Raw genomic sequence first — 27,380 nt, forward strand, 5'->3', positions numbered from 1 at the left:
CTCGTCCACACCACCCACCCTGTAGGCCAGGTTTATAGTGTGGACAGCGCTGCCCTCTAGCGTTTGCAACCGGGAGCCCTGAGGGAGCCATCAGCTCCAGAATTTCTCCTTCACAGCCTAAGCAAGACCTGAAGCACCTCAGAGCGCCGACCTCCAAGTTCTCCTCCACTGCCACCACCCTCATTGCACCCCGGCTCACCTTCTCATCCCACCCACCCCTTCCCTGCTCAGTGGTGTCCTGCACGCCAGCAACCTGCAGGGTGATTTAGTAAACTGCCCCCTGCTCCGGTTCCTGTTCCTGCTCCTGCTCCTCCTCCTCCACCTCCTCCTGCCAGCTCTCGCTCACGCCTCCTCTTCCAGTCCCGGCGCCCAGACTTCGCAAAGCTCAGCGCCCGCCGCCTGCAGCCCCACGGGGCTGCCCAGCGCAGCGCGCTCCTGCTCCTTCTCGCCGCAGCCAGGGGGCACGGGCGCTGGCAAAGGACGCTCGAGGGCCCAGCGCCCCTGGACGCAGCGTGCCCCAGAACTGGGTGTTGAGAGAAGCTGTGCTTTGCTAAAGCTCAGGAGAGAACGGAGCGCGTTCGGAGTGCGACTTCGGGAGCCAGCGGGACGCCCCAGGTTGCCTAGTGCGACGCGGCTGCACGCACGGTCCACAAGGTGAGGGGCGCGCGCCTGCGGGGACCACCTCCGCCTCCCTGCTCAACCCCTCCTCAGACAAGGGGCTCAAGCGCTGATTGAGCGATTTTTGCCCCCTCTCAGGCGCGAAGGCAGACAGGTTGGAGCACAGGGTGGGGGGCAGATTACTGGGGTCGCCTGGGCACTGTGCCTTCCCCCTAGACCTCTTCGTAAGGAACGCATTTCTAGGTTAGACAATCCCCAAATGTGTGAAGCTGTGTGTCGACATTGTGTTTAATTGTGGTTTAAGAATTTTATCTTGCTTCCCTTGCAAAAAGATTTGAGGCGGCTTAAAGATGAAATGAATGTGGGAGGGGTGCTAGGAGGAAAAAAACTTGAGTGGGAATCACGCGGAGATGGGTGTGCGGCGACGACCGCTGGAGGACGAGGTGATTTTAAAGCCAACGCGGGTTGAAAAACCCTTGATTGGAAAGGACCTTACGGTTGCTCCAGCCCTCAGAAAATAATGAGGTGCTTAGCCTGATAAAGAAAATCCCCAGATGGGGAGATGATGGGGTTGACTCATTTTCTTAAATTACAAAATAAACCGTGAAAGTGCAAGTTAAGACTGGAAGTTTAGTCTTTGGCTATTTGCAAACCCAATACTGCAAGGTGAGAGACTGGCCCCCTGCGTAATGAACATGAAAGGGAATCCAGGCTAAATGGAAGTGGTTCTTGCTCCTATCGCAGAATGATACATGGTTTTGCATTGTTAATATATATATATATATATACTTCTGATTTTTTCATGATTTTTTTAAAAACCTGTGTCCAGTTTTGTATAGGACCTTGCATTCATCTCAACCCTGCTTGTCCTTGAGTTACAAGGATGAGGCAGAGGGTGTCAGCATCCCTGGATGATGCTTTCTAACCTTCCTCACTGTCCTTCCCTGCCTCCTGCACCAAATCTCTCTGAGTCCAGGCGGGAATAATTGATGGTCAAATAAGTTGGGGGAGGGGTGTTTTTCTCAAATATATCAGGGCTCTCCTCCCACTCTTCTTTTACCCCAAGCTCCAGCAGCGCATGTTCCTGTTCTGAACTTGATATTACCAGGAATACATTTTTCCATGGTTACACACTTGGACATAATGTGCATGACCTTAAACAGCAAGGGTGGACTTCTCTGACTTAACCCTGTTTATGGAGCAGGAAGTAGGGGCCTGCATCTGGCTCTTCATGCAGCTTCTTCCTTAGGGACCATATTTGCAATACCTTTGAAATAAAGATTTGAAATACAAAGAGGAAATTATGAGCCAGCCTTTCTGCACTTGCTGGTGCACTTGTATTCCTGCTGAATTAAATGAGATGACCCCGTCTTCAACAAATAAATGAGCAGAGGGGTTAGAGGCCCTCTTAGCAAGTGCAGAACACATGCCTGCCTGCCTTTCTCCTCTCTTCAGAACGTTAGCCCCTAGACCACAGACCTGTGAAAATGAAGCTCGCCTCCCAAGTGGGACTCAGCTCATTTTCTATACCATGTTTAAAGCAAAGTGCGTTGCTTTTTTCTGAAATTGCACAGCACCTCCACAACTAACCATTTTGCTGCCTGGAAGTGGGAGAAGTGCTTCTGCCCAGCTATTTCATCACTAGAGATCTATACAGAGAAACTCATTCACATCTTGACTCATCATTGTTGATAGAACTTAACTATTATGTCATCATCACCTGATACGGGCTTTTGAAACCCAGGGATTGCTACAGATCTCTGTATAAATTGAGACTTATAATGATGGAACTGGAAAGGAGCTCAAAAAATGTAGACAAAACTGTGGTTCTCAGAGTCTTGGTAAATGCATGCCTAAATATTCCTTTAGATGGTAGTTGTTCCTTTTGTAAAGATTTCCAGGGATGAAGACTTCACAGATTACTTTTATATTAAAAAGTATTCAAATTGACTATATCTACAAACTGGGAAGTTAAAAATTCCACAGGAATCAACATCACAAACTGTAAACTCAACTTTTCATTTTCTCTCCTCCTGCCCCCGGTAGCTTGACTTGGGGCATACTCCTAGGTCAGGTGTCCTCCTGGACACGCCTTTCCCTTTGGAGCATGTTGACACATAAACCACAATAAACGTTGACAGTCACCCTGATGTCACCTTTGTTAAGCCATTCTGTATCTATTCAAAACATTTCCTCCCCAATTCTTCTTACTAATGCCTGGCCAGCATCAATTATGTAAATAAATTTCTTTTCTTTTGAGGTAAATAACCAAGTCAGGATTTCTCCAAGATAGTATTTAGGAAGAAACAAAATCTAGGGCAAACCATGAGCTCCGATGACACTGCCCTCTGTTCCATTCCTGCCTGATGAGATTATTATTGGAGAGCAAAGTGAAATTATTACCAGCAGCGCCTTGTCCCCAACTGGCTGAGCTCCTGTCTATCAACATGTTACACCATCACCACACCAAGATTCCAAGGCTTCAGATTGAAAGCAGATCCCTTTACGGAAAACCTTAGGCCCTGACCTGATGGGTTATCTTCTCATTGCTCAAGCAGCTGATTCCCTGCACCTCACCTTTATGCACATGTCATTTTCTCATGCCTGTGGTCCTTCTCGGAATTTTATTTCTATGCTAGCCTTTAAAAGTAAAAGATCTAAAGCTAATATTTTAATATGGGGAGAATTTTCTTCATTTCTGGAGGCTTATGTACATGAGAAAATAAGCTTGAGGCTGCTCAAGAGGTGAATTTCCATCAAATGAGGATTTATTATTCATACCGTATGTTATCAAGGCCATATCAGGGTAGAGGTGATCTGGGCATCTCATGCTATCTGCTCCTTTCCTCTCTACCTCCCACATTTTTGTATGTGTGAAATTATATGAACATTAACTTCAGGAAAACACTGAATATGCTCTATAAACAAGGAGGGGGCAGACGGGTGAATAAGGAAGGAAGAAGGGGGAGGAAATGGGTGACCAAGGGAGAGAAGGGGGGAATCCGGCTGCACCCCTTTAGAGTGGCTAACTGCTCCCTCGTTCCCTCCTTTCTGAGCCATTCTGTAGAACCAGTATTGTGGACCCTAAAGTTTAGGACCCAGGTGAGTGAATTTACCAAAGTCCATCTTCCTGGGAATAGGACTTTCATCAGTATTCTATCTACTTTTCATAATTTGGTATCCCTTTCCACATTCTGCAACTAAGAAACTAAGAACTGGGATTTATAAAGATCAGCTAATCAATTTGGCATTCCTATATCACAACAAATTGGTAAAATCCTTGAGAATTCTATTTATAATACAGTTTGATTCTAATCTTTTTTTACATTTTTAGTATTTTTCTCTCTCTCTTTCTCTTTCTCTTTTTCTGTCTTGCCCACAGTAGATTAATTAATTCATTATGGTCCTTATCCTAATAGAATTCAATGCTTTTATTCCATAGTTTTATTCTCCTCAGATGCGCCAAATGAAAAATAACATCATCAGTGGAAAACTTGTAATAGATTCATTGTTAGCGCTCTCTCCTGTTGGTCAGTCCTCAACACATGCAGCTGTAGGATTAGGAAGACAAAATCCTTCAGAAAAAGCTATAAAACTCAATTCCTCTACATCTGGATCATTTTAAACTACAAGTTGTAAGAGGAATGGGCATCTCAAGATTCTAGTTATTGGTACAGACCAGATGGAAGGTCTTTATGAAATCTGGCATGAGAAGGAAAGCATTTTTATAGCAAGAAGATAATATTTTGAAAAACAGCAACCAATAGAAGCAACAGCTTGTAATTCTGAAATTCTCAGATTCTTCTAATGACCCCATCTACCTAAAGGGCCCAAATAAGTAAAACCAGACCCCAGGAAATGTTGTTCCTTAGCTGCAGCTGTTCTTTATCCCTTTCCCAGATAATGGGCATGTGGTGATATTTCCAAGGGATTTGGGAAGAACCTGGCTTAAACATTAGAATATGAGTTTTGTTGGGACAGCTTGCCCAAGGAAGTCACATTTGTGTAAAAATTTGTAATTGTGGGACTTGGAGACAAGCCAGAGCGTCTTTGGGGAGTAAACTCCACCAAATGACAGTTATAGGCAATACCTCTCAAAAAGTGACTTCAGCAACAATACCCTAAGAATGTTCTGAGTTATCATAGGTCCATTCATCTGCGCTGGTTGGAGTGGGGAGGAGGAAGGAGCTAACATGATGAATGTCTGCTATGCTTTATGAACTGTGCCAAGAACTGCACGTACATTCTTTTATTTAATCCTCAGAAAAGTACTGTAGGGTGTTATCAGCCCCTCAATTATCAGCCCCACATTCTTTCATTAAAAACCTGTATTTGCCATCCAACTATCTGATCTGCTGTCTTTTCCAGGGAGCTGCAAAAAATCCAGATCGAATGAGGTGAACATATACAAAGAAAATATGTAGAGAGAAGGTTTCAGAAGTCATTGAGGGGATCCTATAAATTTGGACTTTACCTTATACACCTGGGGGAATTATTATAGGATTTTAAAATGTATTTATTAAAATAACGTTATACAGAGACATATACAAATCCTAATTGTTAAGCTCAGCAACTTTTCTCAAAGTGAACATATGCATGTTACTAACCACCACCAAGATAAGAAATGACACATCACCATACAAGTACCCTTCCCATCCCCATCCAAACATTACATCACCCTCCCTAAATGCAACTACCTGCATTCCAACATCATAGATTATAGTCAGCTTTATATCTGTATAAATTGTACAGAATGATATCTTTTATGGTTTGGTTTAGTGTTATATTCATGAGATTCATTCATGCAGATGGTTATACTGTTAACTTGTTCGCTTGGTACTGTTGTTATATAGCATTGCATTGAATGAATGTAGCACAATTTAATTATCCATTCTACCAGTGATGGGCATTTGGGTTGTTTCCAGGTTTTTGCTGTGATAATGCTTCATTATGGTATTTTAAGCTGTTGACCAAAATAATTAGTTTGATGTTATAGAGAACCCACTCTTACTGCCTTGCGGAGTGGAAGAGAATAAGTGTGGAGGAGGCAGTCGCTGTGAGAGCCCGAGCCAAGATAGTAGCAGTAGACATGGATAAGAACACAGTGAATTAGGTCTATAGTGAAAGAAGGAAATGATAATGTAGTTATTAAATAGACATACAGAGTGAAGGAAAGTATGGAACACAGGACAACTCTCAGCTTCCTAAACTTGATGAATAATGTTTCCTTTCACCAAGCCTGAAAACACAAGAGAATGAACAAAAACGTATTTGTTGGATCTCAGAAGATTAAGAGAATTTCTCAAGATGACTGCAAATCCGTGCTTCTGCCATGAAGCACTTTGTTTCTCCCCCGACTCCCCCCAAGCCCCTTCCTCCTGCAAAAATCATACCTCACACCCCAAATGGTGATGGTTAGTCACCTAAAAAGAAACATGAACTATTTCATGTTTCCTGAACTGTTGACCCATGAATCATTTGCTTTTCCCTTCAATTTTATCTCATGATTACCAAAAAAGAAGGAGATGATAATGAATCAGCTAAAACTTTGTTTTACTGCAAGATAGAATTCTTGGCAAAAAAATGGAAATAAGCAAAATAGAATGTAGATGGCCTAGTCTTGTTCTAGTTGATTCTGGAGGGCAGAGCTAGTTAACAAAATGTGTAGAGAAGCCGATTCCAGCACTTCATGGAAGAGTTGTCTAACACTATCTGACTCACAGTTAGACTATCCGTGAGGTATGCACTCTGCATCACTGGGAAGTGCAGCGTGTTTGGGGGTGTCACAGGTTGGGTTCTCCATGCTCTAAGAGAAATCCAGTCTAAGATGGGGTTTATGGTGCAGTAGGTTGATTAGAGAACACCCTTGCCTTGGGAGCCACACTGGAGGAAGGGAAGGAAACAGGATTGGACTGAGGGAGAAACTGAGCTGCAGAACCACAGACTCAGCCAACCCTATGGGGAATCTGAGCTAAAATGATCCATCAAAGTTGCCCCCAAGCTAGGCGAAAAGGGTGGGGCTTTTCAGGCTTTCCAACCCCTTCCTCTATCAGGCACTGAGTGGGAGCTACCCCAAGAAGAGCACCATCTTGGGAGAGGGAGCTCTTTATGACCAAGGACTTCCCCAAAGGGGCTGACAGCTGAAGGCTGTCCTGACCCAATCTCAGCAGCTGGCTACAAGCTCTTTCTTGAAGGAGGGATCTGGGCAGTATGCGTCTGTGTCCTTCTCTGGATATTGTTTTATTTGGATTTCAACTTCAGAGGACTAAGCTAGATAACCTTGCAGGCCTTCCAGAACTGAGATCTGCATGTACTTATTTCATTAGATTTTCCAGGTTCCTGGCATCATTGGGATTTGCGTTTACTTACTTCATATACCCAGGTTTGTAAGCCACTGAAGTTTACAAACCTATAAATATTTTTCCATTTCACCTTTAGTCTCTCCTCCCTCCCATTCAGCAAGTACATATACCACTTGAACCGCTGAAAGTGGATGGAAGGCAAGAATGCTATAAACACATGTGGGCTCTTGATGCAGAACTTCTCATGAGAAGGTAGATATGGTGAACTGCCAACTGTCTCCAGAAGGAACTTTTTAAATCATCATAACGGGACAGTATGTGTGTGTGTGTGCGTGTGTGTGTGTATGTGTGTGTGTGTTTAATGCTTGAAACACACTTTGCCATAACTGCTCCTTTTATGATTGGAACTGCATGACAGCTGAAATATAACAGAAAAACTGCTCATGAAAAACCTCTCCTTGATATCTCTGACTGTTCAATTAAGTAACATACACTTTGGACACTGGGCTGGTTGAAACTAGGCAGCTTGAGGAAACTTTCAGAGTAAATTCTACTGGGGAAAGCCCTGCTGTCACATCAGACACAGCAGTTCCTGAGCTGGAGATGCTGCCTATGACCTCATGATTCATTTGCCTTCAATGCTGGGGCTGCTGCTCCCAGCTTCACCACAACTGTATTTATTGAACTGTTACCAAGAGCCACTCCACAATATTTCTGTGGCCGAGAAAGGAAAGAATTACACTCTGTTTTCTGTATCCATCCCAGATCCATTCCTTGGTGCTAGTTTGATCTTCTTTCAGAAATAGTTTTCATGTCTACAAAAGCATAATCTTTTTAAAATTCTTTTAATGTCTATTTATTTTTGAGAGAGACAAAAGACAGAGGATGAATGGGAGAGGGACAGAGAGACAGGGAGACACAGAATCGAAGCAGGCTCCAGGCTCTGAGTTGTCAGCACAGAGCCTAACACAGGACTTAGACTCACAAACAGTGAGATCATGACCTGAGCCAAAGTCAGATGTTTAACTGACTAAGGCCCCCAAGTGCCCACAAAGCATAATCTTTTAAGAAAATATCACTAGTTTTTTGGCCTTCATTGCATTGATTTCCTATAGCATTCCTATTCTAATTCTCTAGTTTGCTTCTGTTGATTGTAATCTGAGGCTCTCCCCTTTGTCCTTACCACCTAAAGTCATTTATTTGATTCCTCTGTGCCTCAGTTGTCCCATGTCTAAAATGTGAATCACAACTCCTACCTTATAGACCTATTGTGAGGAGTAAAGAAAAGGTAGGACAACATAGGCCATGAAGAAATGGTGGGTATTATTACAATTATCACCATTATTATTCTTATGTGAGGTGTTGGAAAAAAAAAATCGTGACCTAAATTGAAGTGAAGAATGTGGTGTTGGCTTTGGAGAAATTAGAGACGTGGGTCCAGGCCAATTTCCACTGCCCTGAACCCTGTTGGCAAGAATTTTTCTCTTTTAATCATTACCGTTGCCTCTGATCAGTTATAGCCTCAAAGCCCAGAGAATGCCTTTGCCTGCTACGTTCTCGAACCTCAATTCTCCACACCCTGAACCCACTCACAAATCCTTTCTCTGTACATGCAGGACAAGAGACTGATCCTAGTATGTGACTCTGGAGTTCCATTTGCAATTGCTCTGCACATAGAAAGCCATGGTGTCTGCACACTCTACAGCGATGCCTTTCAAACCAAAGTGTGCAGGAGAAGCACCTGGAAAGTATGTTAAACCTCATGTTCCTTGCCCCACCTGCAAAGCTACTAATCAGCAGGGTGCGGTGAGGCCAAGAATTTAAATTTCTCACAAAATCCCAAGTAATGAGGTGCTGCTTATCCGCAAACCACACTCTGGGTAGCACATATCTATGGGAGTCCGCATGACATACAAAACTAAATGTTTTTGTCAAAGGTAAAGAAACAGAAAAATATGTCAGGGAACTTACTCTTAAACTACAGCCCTGATTAGAGACAAGTAATCTTTAAGCAAGAAAACATGTTGCTGTTATGTTGCAAGTATTTTATTACCAGAGAACTCTTTATGGGGAAGGCAAACTGCCTTTAAAAATGAGCAAAAATATGGGGTGCCTGGGTGGCTCAGTGGTTGAGGGTCTGACTTCGGCTCAGGTCATGGTCTAGCAGTTTCTGAGTTCGAGCCCTCAGTTGGGCTTTGGGCTGATAGCTCAATGTGGAGCCTGCTTTGGATTCTGTGTCTCCCTCTCTCTGCCCCTCCCCTACTCATGCTCTTTCTCTCAAAATAAATGTTAAAACAATTTTTTAATGAGCGGGAATATCACATCAGTGAGACAATGGCCATCTCAAAGGGTACTAAAAGTTTACAAAATTCAATATATAGTAAAACCTTGGATTGCAGGGTTGAGTGTTCCACAAGACAAGCGAACATTTCTAATAAATTTTAACTTGATAAATGAACGATGTCTTGCAATATGAGTAGTACATGAAGTCACCAAATGTCACATAATCACAACTGAGCCAACAATTCTTGAAATTTGCTTTGATATATGAGTGCTGTGGGTTACAAGCATGTTTACAGAATGAATTATGCTTGCAAACCAAAGTTTTACTGTATACTTATGATTTTTTAAAGCTGGTAAACTAGCAAACTAAAAAAAGAAGACATAAATTTCTTAGTAAACTGGATATAGAAAGGAACAGTTTTTCACATTAAGAACATCTTTCTCGGGACATCTAGGTGGTGCAGTGGGTTAAATGGATGACTTCAGCTCAGGTCACAATCTCACGGTTCATGGATTTGAGCCCTATATCAGCACAGAGCCCGGAGCCTGCTTCAGATTCTGTGTCTCCCTCTCTCTCTGACCCTCCCCCACTAGCTCTTTTTCTCTCTCAAAAATGAATAAAAATATATTTTAAAAATTTTTTACAGAATATCTTTCTTGGGGCACCTGAGTGGCTCAGTCTGTTAAGCATCCTGCTCTCGGTTTCAGATGAGGTTATAATCTCACAGTCTGTGGGATCGAGCTCCACATCAGGCTCTGCACTGGCAGAATGGAGGCTTCTTGGGATTCTCTCTCTCTCTCTCCCTCTCTCTCATTCTCTCTGCCCTTCCCTCATTCACATTTTCTCTCTCTCAAAATAAATAAATAATTTTTTTTAAAAAGAACATTTTTCTCAAACAATAGCCAACGTCATGCTTATTGGTAAAACCCTGTAAAGATACAGATGCCTAGTAACAGCAGTATTTAACACTCATCTGAATGTTCTAATCATTGCAATGGAAGAAAGGAAAAGAAAAAAAACAGAGACAATGATATAAATTTATAAATACTTGTCATGCAGTAACTATATTATTACATACAGATGGTGTGATTATCCACTAGGAAAATACAAGTGAATAAATGAAAATGCCATTAAAAAGTGTGCAGAAATTCAGTAAGATGTCTAGCTACAAAATATACAAAAGCCAATAGCTTGCCTGATTAGCAACAATATAATTGTAGATGTTTCTACAAAGCTTGCAAATCACTAAGGAGAAAATGGGCCTGAGAAATGTAAAAAGATTCTGTCAGAGTCCAGGAAGAATGAGAATTGAAAGCTCACCTCATCTGAAGAAGATTGAGGACAAGGACTCTGCAGGAAAAGACTCCATATTCCAAAATGAATCTCTCTGAATTCTGTAATATTTATCCCTCCACAATTTCTGACAACACATTGTAATTAACTCTCTCTGGTATTACTGTAAATGTGCAAGAATAATATACTTACTTAAGTAGCTTACATCTTAAAACCTTATTACAAAGTACAAATTTTAATGTTGAACTCTATCCTAGTCAAGGAAATTTTTGTCACCTGCATGAGAATTTGGCATAATGGCATATCCATAAATCTCTCTTGCCATTATTGTCCAGCATAACTTAAGTAAATATTCAGGGAAAGAAGTGTTTCCTTTTTCATTACATTTTCATTTGATCATTCTGTCCCTCTGAACCTAATTATATTCTTTACACAGATGCTTTAAAAAAATCAAGTATTAAATATGACATTTAATTAGTAATTAGCAATTTTGCAAATTACTAAGATACACTCATATTGGCTAGCATATTTTATTTCAAAGATTCTAAAATGGCAAAGCAATGTCATCTCCTGACCCTTTCTGTGACCTGATAAAGCCTGTTTCTGTGAGCACTTGAGACCTTAATTGATGCCCTAGGCACTGGAGGACCAAAATGTACTCACCAGTTACATATAAATGGAGCACCTTACAAAAAGAAATGAAAAGTGACTTTAGAGGAAACAAAAATCTCAAAGCTCAGAAGACTTGATTAGTTTTTCAGCCTGGTAGAGAGACAGTGTTCCTGTGACTCCAGTGGGGCAATTTTCTCTAGCACATCCATGGCAGTTTATGCCTTTGTACCAAAAAGATGGCCAACCAGTCCCATTGACTTTTGGATAATCTCTCACTTTGCCTTGAGTGTACCAAGTGCCTCTTTAGCAGGTATATATAACATCAGCACATATTTATTTAATAACTGATGGTTCTATAATATTGTTATTATGATTGTTATAAATTACTGTTATTATATTAAAATATATAGTATTTGCAGCATATGGTTTGTCTGTTGAAATAAAAGATGGGTATGAATGTAGGGGTAAGCAGGGATGGAGCAGAGATTGAAGATCAGAAGGCCTGCGTGAATGTGCCAGCTTCCTGGCGTGAGCTGCAAGGTCTGCCATCACTATAATAGGACAATAATTGCTGCTCTGCCTCCCTAACCTCCTTTTAGGGAAGTTTCTCAAATCAGAGTGTGGTGTTGGAATTCATCCTTTACATCGTCACATCTAGTCTCACTCCTAGGGAGCAAATCAGCACAGGGCTCAAGCTCTGGTGTCCAGTGAGTCAGGTTCAAATACTGCCTCTGCCACTTGGTGACACTTGCTTTGGGGAAAATTACTTCACCTCTCTAAACCTTAATGTCCTCCTTCGTTAGGCATGGCTGGCATAAGAGCACTACCTCATAGAGCAATTGTGAGAATTTAAGATATGTAGTAATCATCTGTTGCTGCCTAACAAATTACCCCAAAACCTAATGGCTGAAGACAACAGACTTATTTTCTCACAATTTATATGGATTGAGAATCCGGGCATGGCTTAGCTGGGTCCACTGACTCAGGCTTTCCACGAGCTGCAGTCAAAGTGTCAAGTAGGACTGCAAGCCTCTCAAGACTCGACTGGGGGAAGATACACTTCCAAACTCACTGATGTAGCTGTTGACAAGCCCAGATCCTGGCTGGCTGTTACTCAGAGACTTCAGTTCATTGTCCCAAGTACCTCTCCCCAGGGCTGTTATCAACAGAGCTTGCTTCTAGATGTTGAAGCTCGCTTCTTCCAGGGCAAGGGCTGAGAGCAAGAGACTCCAAAACAGAAGGCACAGCCTCTTTGTCACTTTGTCAGAAGTGACAGCCCATCACTTCTGCTGTATTCCATTCATTAGAGGCAAGTCTCTAGTCCCAACATGTACTCAGTACTCAAGGGGAGGGAGTGGCAGAAATACCAGGAGGAACAGATCACCGATGGCCACCGTAAAGCTGCCTACCACAACAGAATATACTGAAAGCCATTTGATAAGGACTCGATTCAGTGTCAGCTGCTAATACTACCTCAGTACTGTTCTTAGACTGAAATTAGACAATCTATGTAAAACAAATTTGTAAAATGTAAAGATTAATGCAAAATCAAGATTTTATTAGTTTTTTTGTTCTTGTTTAAATTCTAGTTAGTTAAGACACAGTGTAATATTCGATTCATATTATACACGGTGACTCAACACTTTCATGTGTCATCTGTGCTCATCACAACAGATGCCCTCCTTAATCCCCATCACCTGCTTAACCCATCTCCCCACTCTCCTCCCCGCTAGTAATCATCAGTTTGTTCTCTAGATAAGAGTCTGTTTCTTGGTTTGCCTTTCTCTTTCTCTTTTTTTCTCCCTTTTACTCACTTGTTTTGTTTCTTGAATTCCATATGAATGAAATCATATGGTATTTTTTCTGACTTATTTTGCTTACCATCATACACTCTAGCTCTATATCATGGCAAATTTTAATATTTCATTATTTTTAATAGCTGAGTAATATTGCAGTGTTTGTGTGTGTGTGTGTGTGTGTGTGTGTGTGTGTGTGTGTGTGTGTACCACTGCACCTTCTTTATACATTCACCCATTGATGGACATTTGGGCACTTTCCATAATTGGCTATTGTTGATAATGCTCCTGTGAACAACAGAGTAAATGTGCCCCTTTGAATCTGTATTTTTGTATCATTTGGGCAAATACCTAGTAGTACAATTGCTGGATTATAGGGTAGTTCTATATTTAACTTTTTGAGGAACCTTCGTACTGTTTTCCACAGTGGCTGCACCAGTTTACATTTCCACCAATAATGCAAGAGGGGTCCTTTTTCTCCACATCCTCACTAACACCTGTTGTTCTTGTATTTTCAGTTTTAGCCATTCTGACACATGTGATAACTCATTATAGGTTTGATTTGTATTTCCCTGATGATTAGGATTGTTGAGCATCTTTTATGTGTCTCTTGGTCATCTGTATGTCTTTTCTGAAAAATGTCTGATCTTGTCTGTCCATTTTTTAATTGGATTATCCATTTAAGGTGTGTTGTGTTTTGTAAGTTCTTTATTTTGGATACTGTTTATTAGATAGGTTATTTGCAAATATCTTCTCTCTTTCCATAGGTTGCCTTTTAGCTTTATTGATTGTCTCCTTTGCAGTGCAGAAACTTTTTATTTGATGTAGCATAAAGAGAAATTAAGGAAAAACTCTCATTTACAGTTGCACCAAAAACAGTAAGATACCTAGGAATAAACCTAACCAAAGTAGTGACAGGCCTGTACTTTAAAAGCTATAAAAGACTGATGAAAGAAATTGAAGACAACACAAAGAACTGGAAAGATATTCCATGCTAATTGGTTGGAAGAATAAATATTGTTAAAATGCCTATATTACCCAAAGCAATCTACACATTTGCAATCCCTATCAAAACACTAGCAGCATTTTTAACAGAGCTAGAACAAACAATGCTAAAATTTGTATAGAACCACAAAAGACCCCGAATAGCCAAAGCATCCTTGAAAAAGCAAAGCAAAGCTGGAGACATCACAATTCCAGACTTCAAACTATATTGCAAAGCTGTAGTCATCAAAATGGTATGGTACTGACACTAAAATAGATACATAGATCAATGGAACAGGATAGAAAAGTCAGAAATGAACCCAGAACTATATGGTCAATTAATCTTCAACAAAGGAGACAAGAACATACAATGAGAAAGAGGCAGTCTCTTCAACAAATGGTATTAATAAAACTGGACAGGGACACCTGGGTGGTTCAGTCCATTGACTGTCTGACTTCAGCTTAGGTCATGATTTTGTGGTTCGTGAGTTCAAGCCCCACATTGGACTGTTAGCACAGAGCCTGCTTCAAATCCTATGCCTCTCTCTCTCTTTACCCTTCTCCTGCTTGCACTCTCAAGAATAAATAAAAACAATTTTTCAAAAAAGTAAGAAAGAAAAACTGGACAGCTCCATGCAAAAGAATGAAACTGGACCACTTTCTTACACCATACACAAAAATAAACTCAAAATGGATTAAAGACATAAATATGTGACCTGAAGACATAAAAATCCTAGAAGAGAGCACAGGCAGTAAGTTCTTTGACATCAGCCTTAGTAACTTTTTTCTAGATAAGTCTCCTAAGGCAAGGGAAACAATAGCAAAAAATAAACCATTGGGATTTTATTAGTTTTATTAACAGTGAGAATCTACAATTACAGGTGGTGATAAAAGAACAGCAAATCAAGATTAAGATATGTGAATTCTACACCTTACTCTGCAAATGACCTTGGCAAAACCATCTATTTTTTTATGACTTAGTTCTTCTATAAGAATGATGAGAACATGTTTACCAGGACAAAATGAGGTAATATATATGAAGTTATGCTTAAACCTAAAGAAATGAAGAGATGATGATGGTGATGATGATGATGATGACAACAATGATAAAGACTGCTTCTTGGTCCTCTGTTGACAACTGAACTAAGCAGATGTGATTTTTATTGGTTTTGTTTTAAATGCATCTATCACACCCAGCTTCTTCCAATGTTTACAATAATTTTAAAAGGCTTAATCTTATCTTGCTTTCCACACTATATATGCTGCCCTGCAAAGAGGATGCAAATATAATTTTGAGAAACCGACTCAAAATTCACATGCACAGAGGTTTCCATGTATCTAGTGGAATTTTATAATGTATATTTCATATTGATAGTAATATTCCTGTAGTATAAATCATCTTAACTAATTAGCTTGAGTTTTCTGACATTATATCACATGCTTTAGAATTGGGCACACCTGTGTAAATATTCTTCTAGTGTGTAAATAATCAAGCTTTTAGTGATTGAAGAAAGAACTCACAAAACAGCCTTTTGAGGTAGGCAAATATAACCAACTCTTGATTATCTAAAACAGTGTTTTATGTTTGATTCTTGTGTTATCTACATTTCTTCTCTCACTATACAGTGACACAAATTTAGCAGCAAACTCTTTCATTCAACTCACTTTATGGGTTTTTTTTCCTCTGCTAAAAAATGTATTACATATTCATTGTAGAAAATATGGAGATACAGAAAAGTATATGGAAGAGAATTTAACTTATTCATATTCCTACCACCAAGAGATGGCCACTGTTGATTTCTGCCTCTGGGGCTTTCCTCTATATGGATAGAATTTTTTTTAATATAATTAGAAACATTCTATGTATTTTTTTATTTTTATATTTTTCCAATTAACATTATATATTTAATGCTTTTATATATAATTAAATATTCTTTAAAAACATCACTTCTAGTAAATATATAACATTCTACTGTGTAGATATACCATAGATTTAACCAATCATTACTATTATACTTTCAGGTTGTGACCAGGATTTTGTTTTTAAACACTATAAATCATTGTATAAAAAAAAAGCTTTTAACATAAATCTTTGTCCTTTATCATTCTGGTTATTTTAGTAAAAGTCCTATAGTGAAGGAGTCCTTGAAGTCATTGGGAGGAAATAAGGTTTGGTAATTAAAGTGTGGGAACACACAGCCCATGGCCTTCTTTTACCCTTTGCTGGCCATTCCCTTTTGGTAGAAATGTATAGGCTCTATAGCTGGAAATTGCCAAAGCAACGATCTAATTGGGGTAGCCATCTGTCATATTTTTGCCCACCCAGTTTCCATGACCCTCCTCTGGTAATAGTGTCCTGGTTTTCCTTGAGGAACCTCACCTCTTCATTCTCACCCATTGCTCCCAAAGTTAAGTGTGACCTAGACTAATCACAATATCTTGTTCTCCTGGCCACTGTGATTGGTTCAAGGATGGCCCATAATCCAGAATAGGCCAATCAGGTTCAGTGCAACTCAGTTGAGAGATTTACAGATACCCTCAAGGCATTCTGTCTATACTAGCTTTGGAAATCTGAGGATCAGTACCTGGAACTGCTAGGACTGGATTTAATGAGAAAACCTCTAAGGATAAAACCTTACATGGAGGAAAGAAGAAATGGATCAAGATTCTAGATTTCTACGGTTTGGGGTTTTGGGTTCACCTCTGCCTGATCTGTTGTGAACACTGAAGTTTCATGAGCAAATATATTCCTGTTTTTGCATGAATCAATTTACGAGGATTTCTGTTATATGTCTTTGAAAGGATCTTCAATAATCCAGAGATCTTACACCACCAACTGATGAAGATGAGTTTTGGCTAAGAGTATAAGTATATACTTTATAACTTGATGAGTTGTGGTTAAAGCAGATCCTGGAGCTGAACCCTCGTTCCACTGGTCACTATGTAATGGAGGGAAAATTACAAGAGCTTTCCCCACCTCAGTTTCCCTATCTCATTCCCTAATGTCCCTGCTGTTGCTGTTGATTTTTTTAAGGTGGAAAGTGAAACACAAGAGACTAAATTTCACTCATGCAGAGATTTATTGGCCAAGCTGAAATTCAAACTTAGGTCTTCTCTCTTCTCTGCTTGCTGTGCTTTCTCAAAAGTTAACCTTATCATTATGCCACCTTTGTGACAGAGATTTGAGCATTAAGCTTTGAGAGGGTTTCTGTCCACATACTTAAATATTTCTGTGAAAAGCATTTGAGGAAGGTCTGAAGGCCATAAAATAGGAATATGTTACAGCAGAGGCCAGACCCTGTTGTTAGGATTGTAGATTATTATAACTTGTAACTGAATAGCTTTTATTAAAATACATTAATTATTACATTTATTGATCAAATTTGTGTTAAAGTTAAAATACATTTTATTGTCATTTCTACTGTAACAAGTGACTGAAAAAGAAATACTTGGTAACTTTTGCAGTTTTTTTATTTTTTAAATAATATATACCTTCCCACTAAACGGGTTGTGTTTGCAGAATGCTTGAATCATTTGGCTCTCAGTTAGAAGGCTCCTATTACCTTCTGAGTGCTGGATGAACATGTTTGCTGGGTGAGGGAGCTGGTCTCTCCTAAATGTAAATGAGATTCATCATGTCTGGCTTGGAGAAAATGTGGCATATGGCAAATGAATACACAGCTGCCTGGTGAATTTTCCACAAAGATTGGTCTAATACTTAAATTCAGAGTGAATAAAACATTTACTAAATAAGAATATTATGTTCAAATTCCTTATCATTGTTAAGTATTAAGTCAGGCCATTCCCATGAATTAAAACAAAATCCTACTATCCTACTTGAAAAAGTACTTGGTACCTAGTATTCAGTGTCATACTATTCAAGTCCAACAAGTGCCCTCCTTAATTCCCATCCCCCATCTAGTCCATCCCCCCTCCTACCTCCCTCCAGTAACTCTAAACTGCCCTTTTATGTCTGTTATTTAAAAATATTTCCAGGGGCATCAGGGTGGCTCAGTCAGTTAAATTGCCAACTTCAGCTCATGATCTCATGGTTTGTAAGTTCGAGCCCCATGTTGGGCTCTCTGCTGACAGGCTCAGAGACTGGGGCCTGCTTGGGATTCTGTGTCTCCCTCTCTTTCTGCCCTCCCCTGCTTGTGTTCTGTCTCTCTGTCTCTGTCTCTCTCTCTCAAAAATAAATGAACTTTTTAAAAAAATTTTAATAATATTAATAGGCACTGCCTATTTATTATTATATTATTAAAATATAGATTGTTCTTTGGGGGGAGAACTTTTCTGTAAGGCTTTCATAAAGTTCTGAGAGATATGGAAGAATGGTAGAGTTGGGGGAAGATCCATAGCCTGGGGTTTTGAGACAGTGAGACCAGAGTTCACAGCCCTGCCACTTCTTGGCTGCCTGGCAGCAAGCAAGCTATGAAAACTACCTTAGTTTCCTCATAGATGAAATGATAGTAATATCATGCAGTGACAATAACGCAAACCTTATAAAACTGTCAAAGTCAGAATGAGGAAATGCATACAGTGTTCTCAGCATAGCTCCTGCTGCATATTAACCACTCAGAAATAACGGGCGCTTCTTTACTGTTGGTTGTAAAGTTTTGCCAAAGTGTTCTTATAACCATGGGATAATTACCAAAGCTTTCTGGACCTCAGTTTTCTTATCTTTATAGTAAATTGGGTCAGTCCATATAAAATGCCTTTCAGGTTTAAAATGCTATGACAATGCCAATAGGTATTGGGGTAAACCAAAAATCTCTAACGGTGTCAAAGTGGGCAGAATTTTTTCAAACCTGTTCATGCAGAGTGAAGTTGAGCTACCTTCTCCAAGGGTGATCATCCCCTCAAAGAATGCAGCAAGGACCATCTATTCATGACTTTCATCCATCTGGTGCTCAGACTTTTCAGCACTTGTGTGAGTTTGACAGCTCATTGAGGAACTTTCCTCATTTATGACAATTTTGAAAGTACTACAGCCACTCTTTCAGAGTCCATAAATGAATTCTCATCATAATCAAAGGGCTTCATGATGTTGATAACACAGAGAAATCCAGTTCAAGGATTAAATTGGTTATTCCCTCTCAATTGTTTGGTGGGGTGGGTGTTGGGTGCCCTATTTAGTTGTCCACATTGATCAAGCTAACCTGAAATTCCTTCTCAGGCCTTAACTTTGTACTTCACCCACGGAGGTTTTGAAGTGTTTGTGTTTTACTTTTCATGAGGGGCTCTTAACGTTTTTTGTTTTTGCTTTTGTTTTTGTTTTTGCTTAGACTCCAAAGTCAGAAATTAATTTAAATAGCATTACTTTCAAACTAGACTTCTGAAAGACTCCACACATCATCATTAACTCTAAATTGGTATGTTTTCTTCTTAAATGATGTAACTTTTAAAACAAGTGCCATTCCCTTTGTGAATAAAGCTATATTTGTGTTCATTGATATTTATACTGATTTTCCGAAAGTGAATTGTAGATTGATGCAAATATATTCAAATCTAAATTTACTAAAATAAAAAACAACAGACATATCTATTTAAATATACACTGCAGGGGCACCTGGGTGGCTCAGTTGGTTATGTGTGCAACTTTAGCTCAGGTCATGATCTCTCAGCTCGTGGGTTTGAGCCCCACATTGGGCTCAGGCTCTGGGCTAACAGCTAAGGGCCTGGAGCCTGCTTTGGATTCTATATCTCCCTCCCTCTCTGCCCCTGTCCTGCAACATTCTCTCTCCTCTCTCTCTCTCTCTATATATATATGTGTGTGTGTGTGTGTATATATATATGTATATATATATATACATATATACACATGTATACAATAAAACATAAACATTAAAAATTTTTTTAAAGAATCAAATATACCTCACAAAATTAAAAATGCTTTTCTAAAAATACAAATGGAATAATGCAAATAATGTCACCTGAGTTTAAGTGGCACACAATATTTTTGGCCCCCCAGATTGACTGGATAAGTACCAGAAAATCAAACAGAAACTAAGATGCAGCCAGGCACTGGCAAATATCTTTTCATACATTTGTTAAGAAACTAGAATAACTGCCCCTTCATTGGCATGACTTTTCCTTATTTGAGGCTCTCCTCTTACAAGTAACAGATTCCCACTTCAAATTAGCCTATTCAGCAATCTCAATCAAAATAACACCAGCAATCTTCACAGAGCTAGAACAAACAGTACTAAAATTTGTATGGAACCAGAAAAGACCCAAAATAGCCAAAACAATCTTGAAAAAGAAAACCAAAGCTGGAGGCATCACAATCCTGGACTTCAAGTTGTAGTACAAAGCTGTAATAATCAAGAAAGTATGGTACTGGCACAAAAACAGACACTCAGATCAATGGAACAGAATAGAGAACTCAGAAATGAACTCACAAACATATGGCCAACTATTCTTTGACAGCACAGAAAGAATATCCAATGGAATAAAAACAGTCTCTCTAGCAAATGGTGTTGGGAAAATTGGACAGCAACATGCCAAAAAATGAACCTGGGCCACTTTCTTACACCATACACAAAAATAAACTCAAAATGGATGAAAGGCCTAAACATAAGACAGGAAGCCATCAAAATTCTAGAGGAGAAAGTAGACAAAAATTTCTTTGACCTCAGCTACAGCAACTTCTTACTCAGCATGTCTCCAGAGGCAAGGGAAACAAAAGCAAAAATGAACTATTGGGGCCTCATCAAAATATAAAGCTTAAATAAAAATAAATAAATAAAAAGGAAAAAATAAAAATAAAATATAATCTACTGGATGTCTAGTAAGAAAGTAAAGGGAAATGAAATACTACAGTGTAATCTGTGTATTGTATTATAACTTAATGGATTTTAAAATAAAAGGAATTATATTTCTTATATCTCACTTTTATATATAAAGAATATAAAAATAAAACTTTTCAAAAAGAAAAAATATATATATAAAGCTTCTGCACAGTGAAGGAAACAATTAGCAAAACTAAAAGGCAACAGACAGGATGGGAGAAGATATTTGAAAATGACCTATCAGATAAAGGGCTAGTATCCAAAATCTCTAAAGAACTTATCAAACTCAACACCCCAAAAACAAATAATCCAATAAAGAAATGGGCAAAAGACATGAATAGACCCTTCTCCAAAGAAGACATCCAGATGGCCAACTGACACATGAAAAAATGTTCAACATCACTCATCGTCAGAGAAATACAAATCAAAACCACAATGAGATACCACCTCACACCTGTCAGAATGGCTAACATTAACAACTCAGGCAACAATAGATGCTGGTGAGGATGTGGAGAAAGAGGAACCCTTTTGCACTGCTGGTGGGAATGCAAACTGGTGCAGCCACTCTGGAAAACAGTATGGAGTTCCTCAAAAAATTAAAAATAGAACTACCACATGATCCAACAATTGCACTACTAAGGATTTATCCAAAGGATACAGGTGTGCTGTTTCAAAGGGGCACATGCACCCCAATGTTTATAGCAGTGCTGTCGAGCAATTTCCAAAGTAGGAAAGGGCCCAAATGTCGTCCATCAATGGATGAATGGATAAAGAAGATGTGGTATATATATACCATGGACTATTACTCAGCAATCAAAAAGAATGAAATCTTGCCACTTTGCAACTACATGGATGGAACTGGAGGGAATAATGCTAAGTGAAATTCATCAATCAGAGAAAGACAAATATTATATGACTTAACTCATAAGAGGACTTTAAGGTACAAAACAGATGCACATAAGGGAAGGGAAGCAAAAATAATATAAAAACAGAGGGGGACAAAACATAAGAGACTCTTAAATATAGAACAGAGAGTTGCTGGAAGTGTTATGGGAGGGGGGATGGGCTAAATGGGTAAGGGGCATTAAAGAATCTACTCCTGAAATCATTGTTGCACTATATGCTAACTAACTTAGATGTAAATTAAAAAATAAATTAAAGAAAACAAATTAGCTTAATCATGACAGGAATTGTTAAAAGGTGCTAGGATATTTGGTGACACCCAAGAGCCAGAACTAGCCGCTAGGAAGTTATAAGGATCCTGGGACCCAGTATGTATCTGTCCCTTTTCTCCTCTCTCCCTTTCTCCCTCCCCCAAGCTGGATTTGTCTTTCAGTGCATCTGTATGCATGTAGTCAAGTACTGGTGTATACAGCTCCTTAGTTTAGATGTCCAGGTTGAGGTAATGCAAATAAAAAACCAATATGTATTTCTCACTTGAAGGTCCAAATTTTTAGAAGAGACTGATTGGCCCAGCCATAATTAGGTGTCCGCCCCTGGCCCCAATCAACAATAGCCAAGCAGTAAGATTACAGAATGTAAACATAGTTGCTGTGAATCTAGTCCTAGCAAGAAATGGGAACACTATGCAGAAAAAATGAGGATATAGGCTGTAGATATACTCCCCCAAAAGTTGTTTATTCTTTTCTTTGGCTGGCATGTGTGTGTGCGCACGCACGCACACACACACACACACACACACACACACACACCGTTAATCCTCTTTATTAAGAGGACTCCCTGCCATATAGGATTTAAGAATCTTACACTGGGGCACTTGGGTGGCTCAGTTGGTTAAGAGCCTGACTTTGGCTCAGGTCATAATCTCACAGTTTGTGAGTTCAAGCCTGGAATCAAGCTTTGTGCTGACAGCTCAGAACCTAAAGCCTGCTTTGGATTCTGTGTTTCCCTCTCTCTGCCCCTCCCCTGCTCATGCTGTATGTATGTCTTTCTCTCTCTCTCTCTCTCTCTCTCAAAAATAAACATTAAAAAAATGTTTAAAGAATCTTACATTGAACTATGCTCTGATCCACCTTCTTCCTATAGGGAGATAATCCAATCAGTCATCTAGCAACTGAAACCAAAAATTTCATCAGTAGGCCCCTTGTCTCATAGTGAATGATTTCCAGGTTTGTCCATTTTCCTTCTAAGTCATACTACATTTTGTTTGGACAATGCTCTTTTCCATTCTGCATCTCAATGCATAAGTGGCAAAATTAGGAAGCTATCAGAACCACAAACATTCCCACATAGAAAAAGATGCAAGAAGTAAAAATGTTCACTGGAATACCATATTATTGGTTACTGGACCACAGAATATATTTCATTCTGCAGGATAAGGAATATAAGGTAAAGGGTAGAATAAACATATTTGATGGGCATCCATTGGTATTGGGGTATGTTCTTTACTTAATCAACTGCTTCACCACCTTATAATGCAAATGAAGGAATTCTTTATGCATGCCACCCTGAGTTACTTAGCCAATCAGTTCCACATTCTTTCTATAGCTCTGTTAATTTTAGCCTTCTCTATTGGTACAATTTCTCTTTTAGTGAAGATTCTTTTGGTTGCAAGTAAATATATACACAGATACAAAACCATACACTTCAAGTTACCTTAGGAAACACTTAAGTTAGAAGGTTTCTTGGAAGGGTATAGGGATGTATCAGTTAGCTTTTACTGAAAAATAAATGATCCTAAAACTTAATCACATAAAAAACACCCTTTCTTTAGCTTAATTTTGAAAATTGGCTGGGTAGTTTTTATGGCCTCAGCTGGTCTCTGCTGAGATTATTCATCTACATATAGCTGGCAGGTCAGCTACAAGTGTATCTGGTAGGTTCTCACATTTCTGGGGGTTGGCAATTATCTAGTGCAGAAGAAGCAGGTGGACCACGTGATTCTCAGCATCCAGGAAACTAGATGGAATGTCTTCATGTGGTGGTAACAAGGTTCCTAAAAGAGCAATAGAGGAAACTGCAAAGCTCTTGAGACTCATACTGAAAAGTCACACAATTCCATTTCTGCTATGTTCTTTAGGTCAAAGTAATTCATAAGATAGCCCAGATTCAAGGAATAGGGAAATAGATCCACCTCTTGATGGAAAGAGCTGCAAAATATCATGGACATTTTTGCAATCTCCAGGGAATGATATTTCAAGGAAGTCAAAGATAATATGTATAACCAGACACCACTGGAACTAGGAACTGTAAACCTCCCAGAACCTAGGAGATCTCAGGTTTTATTCAAGTGATCTATCTGCCTCTCATCACATGGTCTCTTTCTCAGCTTCTCTCAATAAGATAACTAACTTTATTCTGTAACTTTCTTCTTTAGTGTATGTATACAAGAGAAGAGGGAATGGCCCCACAATTCACCAGTGTGCATGTCCTAAGTTCAAGTGATGTACACAGGGAACTGAATAGTGTCTTTCAATATCAATGGGCAACTGTTCACTCAGTTCACCTACTGTGTCTGGGTGGAGAGCCACAGAATAGACACAAAATTGTTGGGAGCCCACCCTGTGGAAAGGGGTGTGGGATCCTTCTCAGAGGATGAGGCCCAGGAGGCACATTCAATCACAGTGTACAATGACAAAGCCTGTGTCTCATGAAAAAGACAATTCTTCAAATGATTGAAGTATTCTATTACTGAGAAGTATTCTATTAGCAAGCAAGTGCAACAACAATGGAAAACAAGCTTGTCGTTTGCTCTTATTCCTTCTGAATCTGAAGTTCCTAGTTTAAAAGGTTGATAAACAATATTTAATGGGAATTAAATTTGGTCTGGAGCTTATTTTTTTCATTTGCTTTTCTCCCCTGATCTTATCTCAAGAACATCCCCTACTGAAGGAAATAGTCCAGAGCACCATCACAGGATGTATCTGGAAATGAGCACAGCATAAACCAGAGCAAATAGACTATCTGCTTCCTGATAGCAAACTTGATTTTCAAGAACTTCCCTGAGCCATGTCTTATGACTTCGCCACACTTTCCTACAGTTTCCAGAGGTCCACAAAGAATCCGTTTACCTGACAGTTTTAATGGCGCAAATGATATCTCTTGCTGTCACCACTGCTTATTTCCTACAGAGTGAATGAAGGGAACATGGGCCCCATGCAGGTTATCTTCACATGTGCACTTACCAGTCATATGACCAATGCACTTACCAATCAGAACCTCCTCTCAGTCAACTTGTCGTATGGGAAATTTGAATTTAAAATATCTACTCTTGGGACACCTGGGTGGCTCAGTTGGTTAAGCATCTGACCCTTGGTATCAGCTCCTGTTGTGATCTCATGGTTCATGTGTTTGAGCCCCACATCAATCTCTGCACTGACAGTGTAGGCAGACCCTGCTTAAGATTCCCTCTCTCTGCCCCTCCCCCATGCTCATGCTTACATGCTCACTCACTCTCTCTCTCGAAATAAATTTTAAAAATTTTTAATAAAAATTAAATTAATAAAATATATGCCCTTGCTAGTATTTCTATATGTTGGTTATCGAGATCAAATGAGATCATGTCTACATTTGTGAGTACCTTGAAAATAGTAGAATATTCTATATCCTACATTTGAGAAGAATAGAACTTGGTAATGAGATAAATTGTTACAAGTCATTTTATGCCCAGTGTCATAGAACAGAAGTAAAATCCCACCTTGCAAATGGAGATGACCATATGTAGAATTTTTGTTCTCCTACCCAAGCCTGCTGCTGCCCTTTGCAATATCTATCTAGTCTTTTCCTCTTAGCCTTCCTCTTTAAGTAGAAACACTTGAATAAATCCATGAGAAGAAGATTAAAGGCATGAGAATTTAACAAATTTCGGTTCTTATGAAAAAAGCCTCCAGAAAGCTTACCAGAAGGTTCAAAGATGATTTGTCACTCTGGTCTCATTTAGAACCACTCTGAAACACCCACATTCTGCTATTCCTTCATAGTTTTCTCCTAAATTTATCATCATTGTCTTTTCTGATTTCCTGTGAATCTTTATTTAACAAATCATGTTTTCCCATCCTTTAAATTACTCCCAAAGTGTCAAGTGGACTTATAAAATGCTAAAACAACAACCCTTCAAATTTTGTTCTAGATGGAGTAACATTACCTATTATTTTTCATTCTTACATATGAAATTTTCCACTTCTCAATATTTTATTTTGATAAATGTCAAATTTACATAAAATTGAAAAGACTAGTACAATGAGCATGATTCTCTAATTATTCTCTAGTTATTCTAGATTCTCTAATTATTAACATTTTCCCACATTTATTTGTCTTCTGACTTTCTCTTTCTCTATATATATAGATGGTAGATAGATGATGGATAATAGATATAGATACACAAATTAATCATAAATACCTTAAGCATATTCATATATGTCTATATATGTGTATGCACACACGTATATAGGTTAAACTATTAGAAGTGATAAGCTGTTCTGGACTCATCTTGGATTTTCTTTACATCAATTTGGAATCATCCATTTCTCCAAGAAGTACTGGAGAATGGTATTTAGAAATCACAATCAGAGCTTTTGGTGTACTTGTTACTAAGGTGTCATTGCTTCTAGGCCTTTTTAATGAAAAGAACTAGGGTATGCATAATGTATTTATGTTTGTGTGTGTATCCAAATCTGTCTATTTCTCTCTCTCTCTCTCTCTCTCTCTCCTTCTCTCTCTTAGAAGGCAAATAAATGTGAGAAAATGTTAATAATTGGAGAACTAGGAAAACAATTTTAAATTATGAGTTAATATCAATGTTTCCAATTCAAATCAAGCACCCTAGAGGTCTTTCTCACCATCTCTGTTTCCTATTAAATGTATCTCCCTTCCTTCATGGTGAGAACTCTTATATAGTTTCCAGCTACATACAGGTATTTACTCATGTGATCTATCCTGCAGGACTCACAAAATCATTTCAGAGTTACTCACTCAAAACTACTGCTAACAATAAAACTTTTAGGGGCACCTGGATGGCTCAGTTACTTTAGTGTCTGACTCTTGATTTTTGTTCAGGTCATGATCTCACAATACGTGGGTTGGAGCCCCACATCGGGCTGCATGCCAACAGCACAGAGCCTGCATGGGATTCATTCTCTCTACCCCTCCCCCACTCATGTACACACTCTCTCTCAAAATAAATAAACTTAAAAATTTAAACAGCAAACCTTCTAAGTAAAGGTCAAGATTTCTTTGCAGTTTCTTTTTTTCCCTTAGAATATATATTATTTTGTATCATAGAGTATATGTCACTATATTATCAGTTTGATTACATACATTCATTTCTATTTACACTCAGTTTTATCATTTGCTTTTCCATTGTTTTTCAATTATTTTTTGAAGACAAAATATTTACTGAGTTCAAAAGCCAAACCTATTTTTACAAAGTATGCTTAGAACAGTAAGTGTGCCTACTCGTGGGGTGCCAGGGGGGCTCAACTGGTTAAGCATCCAACTCTTGGTTTTGGCTCAGGTCATGATCTCACAGTTCATGGATTGGAGCCCCACATAGGGCTCCACACTGACAGCAGGGAGTCTGCTTGGGATTCTCTCTCTCACTCTCTTTGCCCCTCTCCCACTCCCACTCTCTAAATAAATAAATAAATAAATAACATTTATTAAAAAAGAAAGAAAAGCAAGTATGCCTACTTCTTATTTCCTTCTCACTCACTCCCCATAGGTAACAATTTATAGTTGTTTC

The 27,380-nt window shown here is 39.1% G+C and overlaps 1 protein-coding gene across 3 annotated transcripts in view; it reads left to right on the forward strand.

Annotated features, from left to right (window-relative positions):
* Nucleotides 1-447: 447 nt before the first annotated feature.
* HTR1E (5-hydroxytryptamine receptor 1E) overlaps nucleotides 448-27,380 on the forward strand; it is a 78,060-nt gene continuing 51,127 nt past the window's right edge. For all 3 annotated transcript variants that reach the window (XM_029944907.1, XM_029944908.1, XM_029944909.1), the window contains exon 1: nucleotides 448-654. The gene's annotated coding sequence lies outside the window, so the exon portion shown is untranslated. The remainder of the gene's footprint in view (nucleotides 655-27,380) is intronic.

Source organism: Suricata suricatta, chromosome 7 (assembly GCF_006229205.1).
Source record: "Suricata suricatta isolate VVHF042 chromosome 7, meerkat_22Aug2017_6uvM2_HiC, whole genome shotgun sequence".
Lineage (NCBI taxonomy): Eukaryota > Metazoa > Chordata > Mammalia > Carnivora > Herpestidae > Suricata > Suricata suricatta.